Source organism: Mus caroli, chromosome 2 (assembly GCF_900094665.2).
Source record: "Mus caroli chromosome 2, CAROLI_EIJ_v1.1, whole genome shotgun sequence".
NCBI lineage: Eukaryota > Metazoa > Chordata > Mammalia > Rodentia > Muridae > Mus > Mus caroli.
The window spans coordinates 146,748,140-146,762,368 of NC_034571.1; the positions used below are offsets into that span (position 1 = coordinate 146,748,140).

A 14,229-nucleotide genomic window follows, 5' to 3' on the forward strand; every position below is an offset into this window, starting at 1 on the left:
TGAGCCACCATGTGGTTGCTGGGATTTGAACTCTGGACCTTCGGAAGAGCAGTCGGGTGCTCTTACCCACTGAGCCATCTCACCAGCCCCTCTTGTTTCCTTTTTAAGGTCTCTAAGGAATGAGCAGGCTCTAATAGAAGTGAAGTCTTTTGGGATCGTTGGTAGGGCCTTCAGAGTGATGGCCTGTTGAAGGAGGAGAAAAGGACTCTTCCTGGATATTTCTAAATGTTGAGAACCTGAAGGCTTAACTTGTTTAGCTGCCTGTGTTGTGTCAGACCCAATTCTTCCTATTGTTGGTCATTTAATAAATATTTGAAGATTGTTGCCTATATATTAGAACTTTTGGTAGTACTAAAAATCCTAGATAACTTCATAATCTAGCATCATTCAGGGAAGGATCCTAACCATAGTAGATTGTATGTACTTTTTTATTTTTTGGAGGTTGTCTCATGTAGTCCAGGCTGACCTCAAACTCTTAATCCTTTTGCTGTAATTCCTGAGTCCTGGAATTACAAGGGTATGCTACCTACCATACTTGGCTCTTCCCTGTATGTTTGTTTGTTTGTTTGTTTTCTTTTTTGAACTCTTTGTATACCAGGCTGGCTTTGAACTCTGATCACAGAGATCTGCTTGCCTCTGCCTCCTGGATGCTGGTATTAAAGGTGTGCACTACAGGCTTTACCTGTGATTTGAAGGGAAAGTAAGAGTTAAAGTAGGGAAAGGCACCCCAGACCAAGGGGCCAGCACAGACAAAAGCATAAAGATGTGTTCAAGAACCCAGGGTGGAGTGGACCTTGGAGCAGTTCTTAACATAGAGCAGATCAGATGAGCCCTTGCCCTTTGCCACATTTCAGTTGTTAGCTATTGGGTGACAGTGATGTAAGGCATCTCCAGGTAGAGGAACAGTTAGATTTATTAGCAGGTACCAATTGAAGTTTCTAGAATTCTGTAGTGGGAAGGAGGAAGGAAAGCTGAAAACCCAGCAGTCTTTTGGGCCAAGCCTGCCAGAGGTGCTGAGTTCTTGGCAGTGATTTGAAAATTTAGGCCTGGGCAAATTGATTGTTTTTTCTGGCAGAATTCCGTTCATTCCATATAGTCAGCCCCTCCTCTCTGTGCTTTTTATAAAAGAAATTAATGGAATCTGTTCAAAATACCTCTGAAATGAAATTACATTTTTAACTCTAATTACCCTAATTAAAACTTGACAGCTGTAATCCTGAAATGGCAGATATAGTAGGAACCCCAGGCCTGTGGCAGGCTCAGTTACCCAGATGAAATGTTCTGTTCTGAGCTTAGACAAAATTCTTTTGCTTTTTCTCATCAGCAGCTTAGTCTTTGGTTCCACAGATTTACCAAGCTAGGGTAGCTGCAGTGGTGGGCTCCAGGCTTACCGTGGACATAACCTCTGGTTGTGTGCCCTGAGATGGTGATCAAGATGATTGTTACCATACATATATATCTGTTTTTGTTTTTTCTTAAGTTGAAATTGGGCTTAAGGTTTTGAGTGAAATTCTCTGCTTTGAAGACCAAAGAAATGGCACTAGTTAGAAGACTGTTGATCTAGGGTTAGATCTTGCTCTAGGCTAAGTTTATGGCTGGTGTAGACCTGTGGTGGTTTAGCACCTGTGGTGGTGAGCCTGTGAATCTTACCCTCTGGAGGCTGATGGCAAGAAGATCATCAGGAATTCAAAGCTAATCAAGTCCTACTTCAGAACAAACAAAGAACAGTCATAATTTGAGGTTAGTAACAAGAATCTGAAAACAAGTCTCTTCACATAGTTCCAATTTCTCTAACTTTGTAAAATATCAATGGGTGTGTCGTCTTAATTAGTTAACCTGTCTAGCCTCAGAAAAGGTGAGGCTCATTTTAGGGTGAGGACGAGGACAAAACCTATTAAGCCAACTAAAGAAACAATTGATACTACTGAGTCAGGAAGTCTAGAATCAGAGAAGCCTGTTAAATAGACACTGGCTGCTACTTTTTATGCTAATAGTTAGAGATATAGTTGAATAAGATATAGTCCCTGTTCCTGAGAACAGTAAAATTGTGGTGAGGCAATGACAGGTAAAGAAGAGCTGAGCTGTTTGTATATGAAAAAATTATGCAGGGCAGAATAAACCTTACTCAGTGTTAGAAAGTTTGAGTGCTGTAATATACGAGGTACTGAAATGAGGTACATAGATATTTCAGATACAGGTTCTACTTTCAAGAGCACCTAGTAACTTAAGACAGGTAGGCTTATGAAAAGTTGATTGTAATACTCAACATGTGGATGATATGCGGGACAGATTTATCTGGAGAAGAGGCTGGTCAAGAAAAGTGTGAAAATTAACTTTCCACTGATCATCCACAAAGGTTTACCACAGCTCTTTTCATTTATTCTTGAATAGGGAATAGCAGGGGAATGGAGAAAGGCACTCTAGGTATTAGGAAATAGTTTGGCCAAAGTTAGGAGCTATTATGTGATGACTGTCATTTGTGATTGGAGTAGTGTACAGGGAAAGAATGTGGTAGATGATGAGGGTAGAGCTTAAACTTTACTCAGTAGGCAAGAAGAATTGAATCCATTGAAAAGATACAGAGCTCAAATAGCAGTCTATATGATGTGTTCTCTGGTAGAAGTAATTGGAGGCAGTAGACTATTATTAGAATAAATGTCAGTAAGCTATGATCATGGGCTGTTAAACAGTTATATACCCAAAGAACTTGTTTATCTGTGATTGCTTTTGCATTACAGTGATATGCTGAATATTACAGGGATTTCTGCTATACCCCACAAAACCTAAAATTTTAGCTATCCAGCACTACACAGAAAAGGCTGGCTGAGCCAGGCACTGGTGACTTGTGAGAGAGGCAGAGAGGCAGATGGATCTCTGAATTTGAGGCTAGCCTACTCTACTGAATGAGTTTCAGCACAGCCAGAGCTACACAAACTGTGTCAAAAAAAAAAAAAAAAAAAAAGGAAAGGTAAGAGATAAGGTTGGCTGATATTTGAGTTAGTTATTTATATAGATTTTGTAAGAAGAAAATGTTAGAACTTTAGCCTGAAATAGATTGGCAATATTAAAAGAAGTTAACATGATTTAACAGATAAAACTTGTCCTATATGTCTCTTAAGTTTGTTGGAATATCAGCATCATAGTTAGAAAGACATTTGATAAATGGGAAGATGCTGATGTGCTTTAGCTAGCTGGTAACCTTGGGCCAGCCATCTAACTGCCTAAAGGCTCAGATGACTGCGGATATAATGTAGTAAGCCTTATCATCAGGCTGATTCTTTCTTATCGAAATTTGTTTTTATTAAAGGTTTATTTATTGATTTTATATGAGTACACACTGTCACTCTTTCAGACACACCAGAAGAGGTCATGCAATCCCATTATAGATGGCTGTGAGCCACCATGTGGTTGCTGGGAATTGAACTCAGGACCTCTGGAAGAGCAGTTAGTGCTCTTTTAACCACTGAGTCATCTCTCCAGCCCATCTTACGGAATTTTTAAGTTTGAAGATCCTTCAGTTGGAAAGACATATGTCCTAGAAAATGGTTTGAGTTAGGGATGTTGGGATGTGGTGTTAGTCCAACATTTAATCCAGCACTTGGGAGGCAGAGGAAGGTGGATCTTTTTGAGTTGTTCCAGGCCAGTCAGGGCTACAGAGTGAAACCCTGTCTTAAAAGAAGTTAGGTAGAGAGAGGGTTTGGTGACTGAAAATGTCTGGACGTATAGGGGAAGGGTTCATAATAATTCCAAAATGCCCCATACCCTTTTTCTTCATTACTTCTGACATTTGTTGTAGCCAGATTGAAGTTGTTTGTACCCTTTAATTGCCAAAAACCAAAGGCTGGATTTATTCCTAATCAGAAACTAATATAGGCACTAATTGACATTTGTAACGTTAGCATCAGTTGTCAAAGTAGGCATCTGACAGGAGAGCCTCAGTTGGAGAACTGCCTGTCACTTTGGCGTGTAGGCATGTTTGTGGTAGATTGCATTGCATTACTAATTGATACAGTAAGGATCAGCCCACGACGAGCACACCATCATTAGGTGACCTGGTCCTGAATAAGAATGTTAGTTAAATATGACGCAGCAAACAATGTTTCTCTATGGTTCTGGCCCTGAATACCTCAATGAATTGTGACCTGAAAGTATAACCACATTAAGTCCTTCCCTCTCCTGGGTTGCTTTTAATCAGAATGTTTTATCATAGTACAAAAGCTCACCTGAAAAAGGAGCAGTTCTAGGTAGGAAAAGTCTATTTTGCTAACATTTCAAGGTATACTCCCATCATAGAAAGGCATGACTGTAAGAGTAAGAGAGTAAATAACCAAATCTTAAGGCCCACATTAGTGACCCTCTTTTGAGTTAGTCTTCACCTGCTGACGGTTTCAGCTGCCAAAACAGTTACATAAGTTGAGGAGGATCAAGGTGAGGATTTTTTTTTTTACATTTAAAAATGAAAAAATGTATTCTGTATAACTTCAAAAAACCTTGTAAGTCCAAAGTCTCACCTGAGCCATGAGAAACACATATTTGTAGTTGTAAAAGCAAAGTTATATACTTCCAGTATACAGTGTCACAAAGGGAACAAAGTATTTCCATATTAAAGGTATAGATTTCAAGGATATGCAAGCAACGATTAGGCCCAAAGTAAGACTAAAACTTCGTAGGACAAACACCAAACCTTGCAACTCTATGTTTAATGTTGGGTAATGATTTGTGTTCTGCTTGACTTGAGTTTGCAGTTTGCGTATTTGTAAACCAGCACCAGTAGGTGGCAGCACGTTCTTCCAGCTTGAGATGTAACTTGGTCCTCTTGGATTACGACTGCTGCTTCTGTTCTTGACGGGCAGAAACCATCTTCCTAAGTGACAGACACTGTGGAGCAGGATTGTCTGGACTTTTCAATAGGCTGTGTCCTTGTTTATTGTTCCAGTGCAGAGCATAAGGTTTCTCTTTAGCAGTGCTAATATTTTCAACAATTTACAGTCACGTTGCCCACATCTACCCTTCCCCCACTTTGACCAGATTCAAGCTCCTTTTCTCCTTTTCTATCTTTCTGCTTTACTTGATTTCTCTCACTGTAAACCTAGGTAAATGTAACAAGCAGTAACCATACTATAGCCTGAGTGTATCAGTGTCATGAAATATCTTCTACCAAATCAGTCTAGTCCCTTTGAATTCACATGCTCATGTTTCTAGGACTTGACAGAGTGCAGTCAGGTGCTTTACTAGAACGAAGCATTAATGGTTTCTAGTTCATTCCTGATACTGATAGTTAAAATCTTCATTGTCAGTTTGGGATTTAGAGGCTCTGGGTGTTTATGAAGGTGTTTTCAGAAGGACATCAGCAAGGAAGGATGTGGGTAGATAGCATTGTTTCATAGGGTAGGGACCCAGACTAAATAAGGAAAAAGCAAGTATCCATCTCAACCTTGCCACCTGATTATGTAGTGTGACTATTGCCTCCTGTTCCTGCAGTTGTATCTACCCTGAATTTGTAAATCAAAATAAAAAATTTAAAATAGTAAAGCACATATATTTATTAATTGAATGAACAATGGTAGGGGGGACACACAATGTTCATGGTGCAAGTGTGGAGGTGAAAGTCAGCTTTGTGCAGTTGGTTCCTATTTCAACTTTTGTGTGGGTTCTGGGGACTTGAACTTGAGTTATCAGGCTTGTATAACAAGCAAATGCTATGTCTACTGACCGTTCTGCTAGGCTTCCAGTCTTTCCTATTTGCATTTTTTTTTGTCTTTCCAGTCTTTGGCACTCTCTTTAGGATGGCTCTCCACAATGACCCAGTAAACTCCATTTATACCATTCTAGTTCTTTTTTAGTCTTCAGTTCTTTTTCCATATGCCTACTGCAAATCTTTCCCAAACTCCTGCAAACCACATGAGTCAGGTTTAATGCAGCAGTGGTCCTATTTTGGGGTGCTGGTTTTTTTTTAAAGATTTTTTTTTATTATTTATGTGTGTATGTCTATGTATCTGCACGTACATATGCATGTGAGTACCTACAGAGGCTAGAAGAGGGTGTTGGATCTCTTGGAGTCGTGGTAATGGGTGGCTATGAGCTGCTCATTTTGGGTATTGGGAACTGAAACTCTGGTCCTCTGGAAAATATCTTAACTGCTGAGACATCTCTCCAGCTATCACCAGCGGCTCCCACCCCTCCCCGTGCTTTTTTTTTTGTTGCTGTCACCAAATAGCTGACAGAAAGTAACTTAAGGAAGTATGGGTATATTTTGGCTCATGGTTTTAGGTTACAGTCCATCATGGTGGGGAAGATCTGGTGGATTCCAGACTCCCTCCTGCCTTCAGTTTGACATCACCCAATTCATTTTATATCTTTGGTTCTTATAAAAGTATACAGATGGGCACTTTGGGAGACTTGGGATTTCTTTTCAAGGGGCCAGTGACAAATCACATCCTTTTTCCTTTTAACCTTTTCCTCAGTTTCCCTCCCCCTTTCAATGTAGACTATTAGTTTATGCCAGCACCTTCCTGTGCTTGAAATTCACCACCACCTTTGACTGTGAAGATTGCAGCAATCTGTAGCTATTCTTCATAGCTAGAGTCTAGGAATAGGCAGAACTCAGTTACTGGAGTGGAACCAATCCCGGGAGTTAGATCCAGCAGTTCCTAGAGTTCAGCAAAACTGCTTCCAGAGTGGGTAGTTGTTCTTGCTGGCTCAAAACTGACATGAACTTGAAACCAACAGTCCCAGCTTCAGCACTGAGGGAACTCCATACTGATTGTATATTGCGGGAAGTCTGGATAATGTGAAAAGCACACTGGTTGGCAATACGGAGGCTCAGTGTGGTGTTGCCATTGACTTTGCTCTGGTTTTAGACGGATGCCCTACTAGCTCTGGTCTGACCTCCATCAGGTGGGACAGTCTTTCAGTGCAGCTCTCATCAGGGATAGGAAAGCCATCTTCTGTATAGTCTCAACTGTACAGACCACTGTTTGGCATGTGCTTTGGTGTGTTGATTTCTGATTATAAAGCCTTAGATTCTCCTAGCTCTAGAGGGGGAAGGGGAACTATCCAACTGTCTCATTAGCATGGAGAAAAGAAAACAGTAATTACTTGTGCCTCCCTTGATAATTTCTGCGGGTTGGTTCTTAGGGAAGGAGGAGGGGAAAACTGGAGACAGCTTCGGCTGAGAAAGGAGAAATGCTTTCAGTTCCCAGAATATGCAAAGACAAGAATTTGCACATCTGTTGTATTCTTCGGACATTCCTCCAGGCAGGCTGGAGACTGCCTGGATTGAATTTCAATTTTTGTGGTATATATTATGTTCTTATTGTCTGTCCTTAAATTGCCTGCTACCCACCAGGGTTTCTGTAATGTGCCAGGCTCTCTGACACCTGCCTTATTAGGGAATAGGGTAGAATTTTGCTGGAACACTTTGTGATCTGGCTACATATTTATGTTATGAGGTCTTGAAGCAACACAACATTTTGATTAATTTTTTTTTAGTCAAGGTAAGATATCTTTGTGAGTGGGAGGAGTCTTGTAAGAACTACAAGACTGTAGTTGTTTCAAGGCTAATAAGAAAAGCAAGATTCAGCCGGGCGTGGTGGCACACGCCTTTAATCCCAGCACTCGGGAGGCAGAGGCAGGCGGATTTCTGAGTTCGAGGCCAGCCTGGTCTACAAAGTGAGTGCCAGGACAGCCAGGGCTACACAGAGAAACCCTGTCTCGAAAAACCAAAAAAAAAAAAAAAAAAAAAAAAAAAAAAAAGAAAAGCAAGATTCATAGAAAGGTTGAGACAGCTTTGAAAGTGGGAGGTTAGAGACAGCTGGAACAGAACTAGTAAATACATATGCAAGTTTGGCTATGGACATTGGCTGTTTGCTGAGTGCTAATCTTTGATTCTCTGTGTGTGAGCAGTTGGAAGCCCAGAAGCACTGATTGTAGCAATGTGGGTTGGAGGAGGCCCTCTGCTGGCGAGCATTGCTGGAGGGAGTTTGGAGCTAGTGAGTATCTTCTGTGGCTGCTCTCTCCTGTCTTAGTTGCTACTCCAAAGGCCAAGGAAACCCAGTCTTTTTTTTTTCTTTCCCTTCCCTGAGGAAGATACCACTTGAGTACCACCGTTGAGGTAGCTTTTGGGAGTCATTTACTGTAAACAACTAAGAGTTCTATAAAGATATACTATTTAAGCATTTGTTTACTAATACAGAAAATGATTGATTCTTAAATTTATAGTCTTCTACCCCTTAAAGTATTCCCTTTTTAACTCACTGAGCCTTTTGTTTGATTACCTCATCTTTACTGTTCAGCTTCTGTTGTTCCCATTATTTTATATTCCTGATTTATTTTCTTTTGCTTCTAAGTATAGATTCCTGGTTTCCTTATACTTTTGTAAATCTGTTTCCTGTTTTTAGATGGAATATTCTAAAATAATAACATAGTCTAAGGGAAGGGCAATTCTCTTCAGTCTAACTTGCAGTTAATTGGGCCATAGTAATGTGCTTCCCAGAAATTAAGACAGGATATATACCCAGGTCCCAGTAAATGCTGGTTCTCAGAAAGGTCTCCATATCAGTGTATAAGTCAGATATTTCATTTCAGGGCAAGCCTACTTGTTAATAGCCTCAACCTCTAGAATGTAATTTTGGGACTGGAGAATTGGCTTAGTGATTAAGTGACTGAGAGCACTTGCTGCTCTTCTAGTCAGAGTAACACAGTGAGGTCCCTAACATCCATATCCAGTGGCTCACAACTGCTTCTAGCAGCTGCTCCAGGGGATCGGATACTCTCTGGCCTCCATGGTGCCTGAACATATTTGACATTCATTCATATAAACCCACACAGAAACACATAAATAAAAATACATCATAATCCTTCATGATTCTTATTTTTGTGTGTCCGTGTTAAGATTTTTCTTATTTTTGATCATGTGTGTCTGGCAGTTTGTGTAAGTGAATACCCTATGTGTGGCAGGTTCCCACAGAGGCCAGAAGAGAGCCGGAGCCACACTTGACAACTGTTTATGAAATGTCTGATGTGGGTGTTAGGAACCAAATGGGTCCTCTAGAAGAATAGCAAGTACTCTTAACCACTGAACCATCTCTCTGTCTCTCAAATAAAATCAATCTTTAATTAAAGGTGGGGGGAGCAGTAAGATGATTCATTGGGTAAAGGAACTTAACTGCCAAGTGTGATAACCTGAGTTTAATACCTGGTGCCCACATAGTGGGAGGAAAGAACTGACACCTGCAAATTGTCCTCTGACCTCCACATATGTACCATAGCATGCTCATGTGTAGGATACCTCCACACCCACATAAATAAGTAGTGGGGAAAAAAGATTGTGGTCCAGTATGGTAAAAGCCTCATATTGTGGTTTGAAAGTAAAATGTCACCTGTAAGTTCATGTGTATGAATTCTTTGTTCCGTAGCTGGTTGTGCTATTTTGGAAGGGTGTGTATACTTTTGGAGATGGAGCCTCCCTAGAGGAAGTAGGTTACTATGGGAAGACCTTGTGCCTGTTTCCTGTCTGTCCTCTGCTTCCTGACCAATGTGCTGTTATGCTCTCTCTCGTCCCTCTCCATGGCGGACTCTGTCTCTCCTTATTTCTAATATTTTCTTATTAATTTAATTGTGTGTGTACAAGTGTGTGTGTTGGTCAGAGGACAACCCTCTTGGTGTTGCTCAATTGGTGAGTCCTGTTTTTGGGGTCCTGTGGATTGAACTCATAAAGTGCCTTTATCCATTGAACCATTCTGCCAGTTCTGTATCCCCTGTCTGTCCGTCCATCCATTTACCTTCTCCCCCTCAACTCGCTCCCCCTCCCCAAGATTTACTTATTTTATGTGTGAGAATGTTTTGCTTGCATGCATGTCGTGCACTGTGTGTGTGTGTGCTTAGGTCAGAAGAGGGCTTTATAGACTGGAGTTAAGGATTATTGTCTGTCACCATGTGGGTATTAGGAATTGAACCTTGATCCTCTGCAAGAACCAGTGCTCTTAACCTCTGAGCCATCTCTCCAGTCCCCTGTATTCCCCCCCACCCCCTCCTTTTTTTATTTTTATTTTATTTTTTGGTTGTGGTGGTAGATTTGAAACAGAGTTTCACTGTTTAACAGCCTTGGCTGTCCTGGAACTAGTTCTGTAGATCAAGCTGGCCTTGAACTCACAGAGGTCTACTTGCTGTGATTAAAGTTGTGTGCTGTACCACCACTCGGCATGTTTCTTTTTAAAAAGAGATATTTTTATTTTATGTGTATCTCTGTCTGTCTGTCTGCATGTCAGGTGTGTGCTTTGTGATTGCAGAGGTCAGAAGAGGGCATTGGGGTCACCTGGAACTGGAGTTACTACTGATGGCTGTGAGCTGCTTTATGGGAACTAAATGCTGAACCTGTGCGAAAGCAGCAAGTGCTGAACCATCTCTCCAGCCTCCTGAGGTGGCTTTTGTCATAGAAAATGGCTACAGAAAAGTCATTAATATCTTTGTGAACTTTTTCTGTAACAGTAGACTCACAGCACCAGCTCTGGTTTTGCAAACAAGCAAAAAAAAAAAAAAAAAAAACCGAGGGTTGGGTGTGGTGCATGTTTGTAACCTCAGTTTGGGAAATGGAAGGAGGAGGCTCAAGAGTTGAGGGCCATTCTTGGTTACCTGGTGAGTTGAAGGCCAGCCTGAGCTACATGAGGTCCTTGTCTCAAAAAACAAATAAGATTTATATAATGAGTCCTTACTGCTGTTCTTTTAAAAAGAAAGTCCATGGTTTCTCACCACACTGATCTCATGGTATCCTTTGAAAGGCTTTCCCTGGCCATTTTATCTGAAATAGGTTCTACTCTTACTCCTTGTTTTTTATTTCATGACTGTGTTTAAATTTTCTTCTTCACACTTAACATGGTCTGAAAATCATATATTCAGTATTGAACCAGGGTTCAAAGTGTATGAGGGTAAGACCCTTGATAGACCTCTTTTTTTATTTTTATTTTATTTTTCCTGTTACAGGTGAGCCCTGTTTCTAGAGACAGCTGCTGCTGACCCTGTAACTCAAAGGACAAACTAGCTGGCTAAACTCATTCTTGGTACTGGTGAGTGAGGGTAACCGGGCAGTCTGGGCAACATTGGGCTATGATTAGTTTAGAAGTTCCTTTCAGCCTTTGTACTGATATCTTATGGTGGCTATTATTTTTAGGTGTTGGATTATTTTAGAGGTTTGGATATGAGCCTAGGTGGCCTGCTGGCCTAGGAGGAGGATTGAGGTCACTTTCTTGCAGTTGCCATTAAGAATGTGTGGGATCTTTTGTCAGAAATAAGGCTTCTTTCCTTGTTGCTCTTGCCAGTGCTGTGAGAAAGAGTATGTATCAGGATCTAGAAGCTATGTGTATCCTCTCATGAATTCTGTTGACGTGTTCTCAGAGCCGTTGGGGATCTTCTTGACTTCAGTTTCTTCTGTGACCCCCATGTTAGCATCAGGAAATCTTTAAGTCTTCTCTGTCCTGTAGAATGTGACATTGAGAGGTGGTAAGGATAAAGTGATTGAGTAGAGCTGTGTGAAGTGGGCATTGGGTAATCAGAGAGGAAGGGAAGTCACCACATTGAGACTATGCTAGGTCTCAACTCCATTTTATAGATGAAGAAATTGAGATTCAGACAGTGCAAATAATCTAGGAACCTATAAAGCTGACCTTAGAATCAGTCACCGTGAATACCATTGTGATGGGTCAGATTTTTCCGTGAGCTGCTTGCCAGTTTCCATGGAATTCTGCTGCTTACTTGTTTGTTTATAAATTTAAGAAGACAGCCCTCCTCAGAAATTCAAGTTATTTGAGGAGCCCAGTATACTGTATGGAGAGGAATTGGGGTCTGTTGTGAGCAGTAGAATTTATAATACGGGATCAAAAAGTACAAGATAGGAACAACTCATGCAGGAAGTGACCCATCTATGACTGGAACCGAAGGGATGTTAGAAGTTGGACTGACAGGAGTTAGGGACCTAGACAGCTGAGTTGACATTGCTAGACCTGAGTTTTTAATATTATCTCTTAACTTGTGTCCAGTTAGTAAAATGTTGTATCTCCCTGTTCCCCCAGGCCACTATTTTTTTGTTGTTTTTGTTTTTGTTTGGTGCTGAGGACTGAACCCAAGGCTTTGTGCTTACTTAGCAAGCACTCTGCTACCAAGTTAAATCCCCAAACCCCTGCCATCTGTCTTTTGTGTGTGCAACCATTCAGTGATAATGTAGAGAATCAAATGGAAAAATCTAAGTTTTGTGAAGCAGTAAGTAGCAGGAATGAGACAAAATGAGACCTGCTTGCCACTCTATTCCCCAAATCCTTTTCCTTAGGGAATTTCTGTTGTAAACCTTCCCCCTGTCTGTCTGTCTCTCTGTCTATCTATCTATCTATCTATCTATCTATCTATCTATCTATCTATCTACTATATGTAAGTACACTGTAGCTGTTTTCAGACACACCAGAAAAGGGCATCAGATCCCATTACAGATGGTTGTGAGCCACCATGTGGCTGCTGGGATTTGAACTCAGGATCTCCAGAAGAGCAGTCAGTGCTCTTAACTGCTGAGCCAACTTTCCAGCTTCCTCCTATCTTTCTGTCCCCCTTCTTCTGTAGGACCTACCCAGAACAATATTTTATCATAGGGAAAATGGATTTCAGGGCTCAGATGACAGAACTGCAACACTGGCAGCTATAGTTTGCATCATGTGTTCTGTAGGATTAGGTTTAAATGCACTCAGGTGCCCAGGCTGTGAGGCCTCTGCTGTAGTGTAGATCTTAAAGTAGGAGAGCCACCTACTCTCACCCCAGCTGTTAGTGAAAAAGCATACTTGTGTTGAAGTTGTATACCTTACTGGTCATTCCAGTTTTTCCATTAGACAGTATCCCCCCCCCCCCGGCCCCCCATTGATTTAGGTAATTTTGTATTTTACCTCTGTCTACTTGAGAGGGCACAGAGGAATATAATGCCCACATGGTACTCTTGAATTTAGTGTTGGCAAGTTCTAGTTTTTCTTCCCACTCTGAATCTTCAGGTTTTTACTAACACCTTTTGTCTTGGTGATCTAAAGTTCTACCAATTTTGATCTTTCCATGGCTTGTGTGCCAATCTTAGAACTTATTGTCCTGTGAAAACATTTCACTTCACTTAAAAATATGAATTGTTGAGCCAGTTGGTGGTGGCTCATGCCTTTGAGCTAGCAGTCAAAAGACAGAGGCAGGCTGATCTCTGAGTTTGAGGCCAGCCTGGTCTACAGAGTGAGTTCCGGGACAGCCAGGGCTACACAGAGAAACCTTGTGTGAAAGTGAATGATTCCATGTAAATAAGTGTAGTATATAAGCATATGTATACTAGCTTATTTAACAGCTTCCCAGCGTCAGCTGAAAAACTGAAGCAGAACATCATCCCCAAGTCCTTGCACAGTGCTTAAAAATTTATTCTTGTTTTTAACATGTTATTAAAGTTTAGCAATCTTGCTTTTAAATTCCTTCAGATAAAATTAAAAGCAGCAAGAGGAGCTATGCTACACTAATTAACAGCTAGAGGTAGAGCTGGAAGCTGACAGTAGTAAAAAGAATTTAAAAAAATGATAATAAATTTAAAATAATAGACTGGAAGGCATTGAATACAAAGGTGGCTAACAGCCCTACAAACATCCGTGTGCTTCACTAAGATGGGGTGGAACTTAGAGAAATTAGGTAAGTTCTGTGGTTTTAGTTTATCAGAAAACTCGTTAGTTGTTTATGGGATATATTACTAGGCACATTCTAAATCTATATAAATTTGTTTCATTTTCATAGCAATTTGAGAGGTTTCTGTTGATATTCTTGTTTTATAAATTCCTCAGACTTAGAGAGGGCATGAAGGCATTCCTTGGAAGAGCTAAGCTCGGAATACAATGGGATCTGGCTGCAGAGACCCAAACCTTTTCTGTTCTGCTTGGGTTTGGGCTTCTAAACTGTTGTTCTTTTCAGCTTTTTGGACCATAGCGCTCCCTTTTATTCATTTTACTATATGATTTTTTTTGAAAGACACTTTTTATTCATTTACCTAGTATTTTTTGGTGTTTTCTATGTATGGTGCATGGTTTCTGGTTTTGTGTTTTAGCAGTGAATAAAATAGTTTGATCCTGTGGTTTACATTCTAGAAGAAGAAAGCAGAAAAATGAATAAATATGAAGAAAAATAACGTAGGATATGGGGGACGATGATTAAAGAAGGTCTGTATAAAACAATAAGGTT

The 14,229-nt window shown here is 40.6% G+C and overlaps 1 protein-coding gene across 8 annotated transcripts in view; it reads left to right on the forward strand.

Annotated features, from left to right (window-relative positions):
* Positions 1 to 14,229, forward strand: part of Raly (RALY heterogeneous nuclear ribonucleoprotein) — a 76,548-nt gene that overhangs the window by 19,355 nt on the left and 42,964 nt on the right. For 4 of the 8 annotated variants that reach the window (XM_029470188.1, XM_029470190.1, XM_021182726.2 and 1 more), the window contains exon 2: positions 10,981 to 11,063. The exons of 3 other annotated variants lie outside the window; for them this stretch is intronic. The gene's annotated coding sequence lies outside the window, so the exon portion shown is untranslated. Of the gene's footprint in view, positions 1 to 7,905; positions 7,992 to 10,980; positions 11,064 to 14,229 lie in introns of all 8 variants that reach the window. One more of the 8 variants, XM_029470187.1, reaches the window with a different exon arrangement.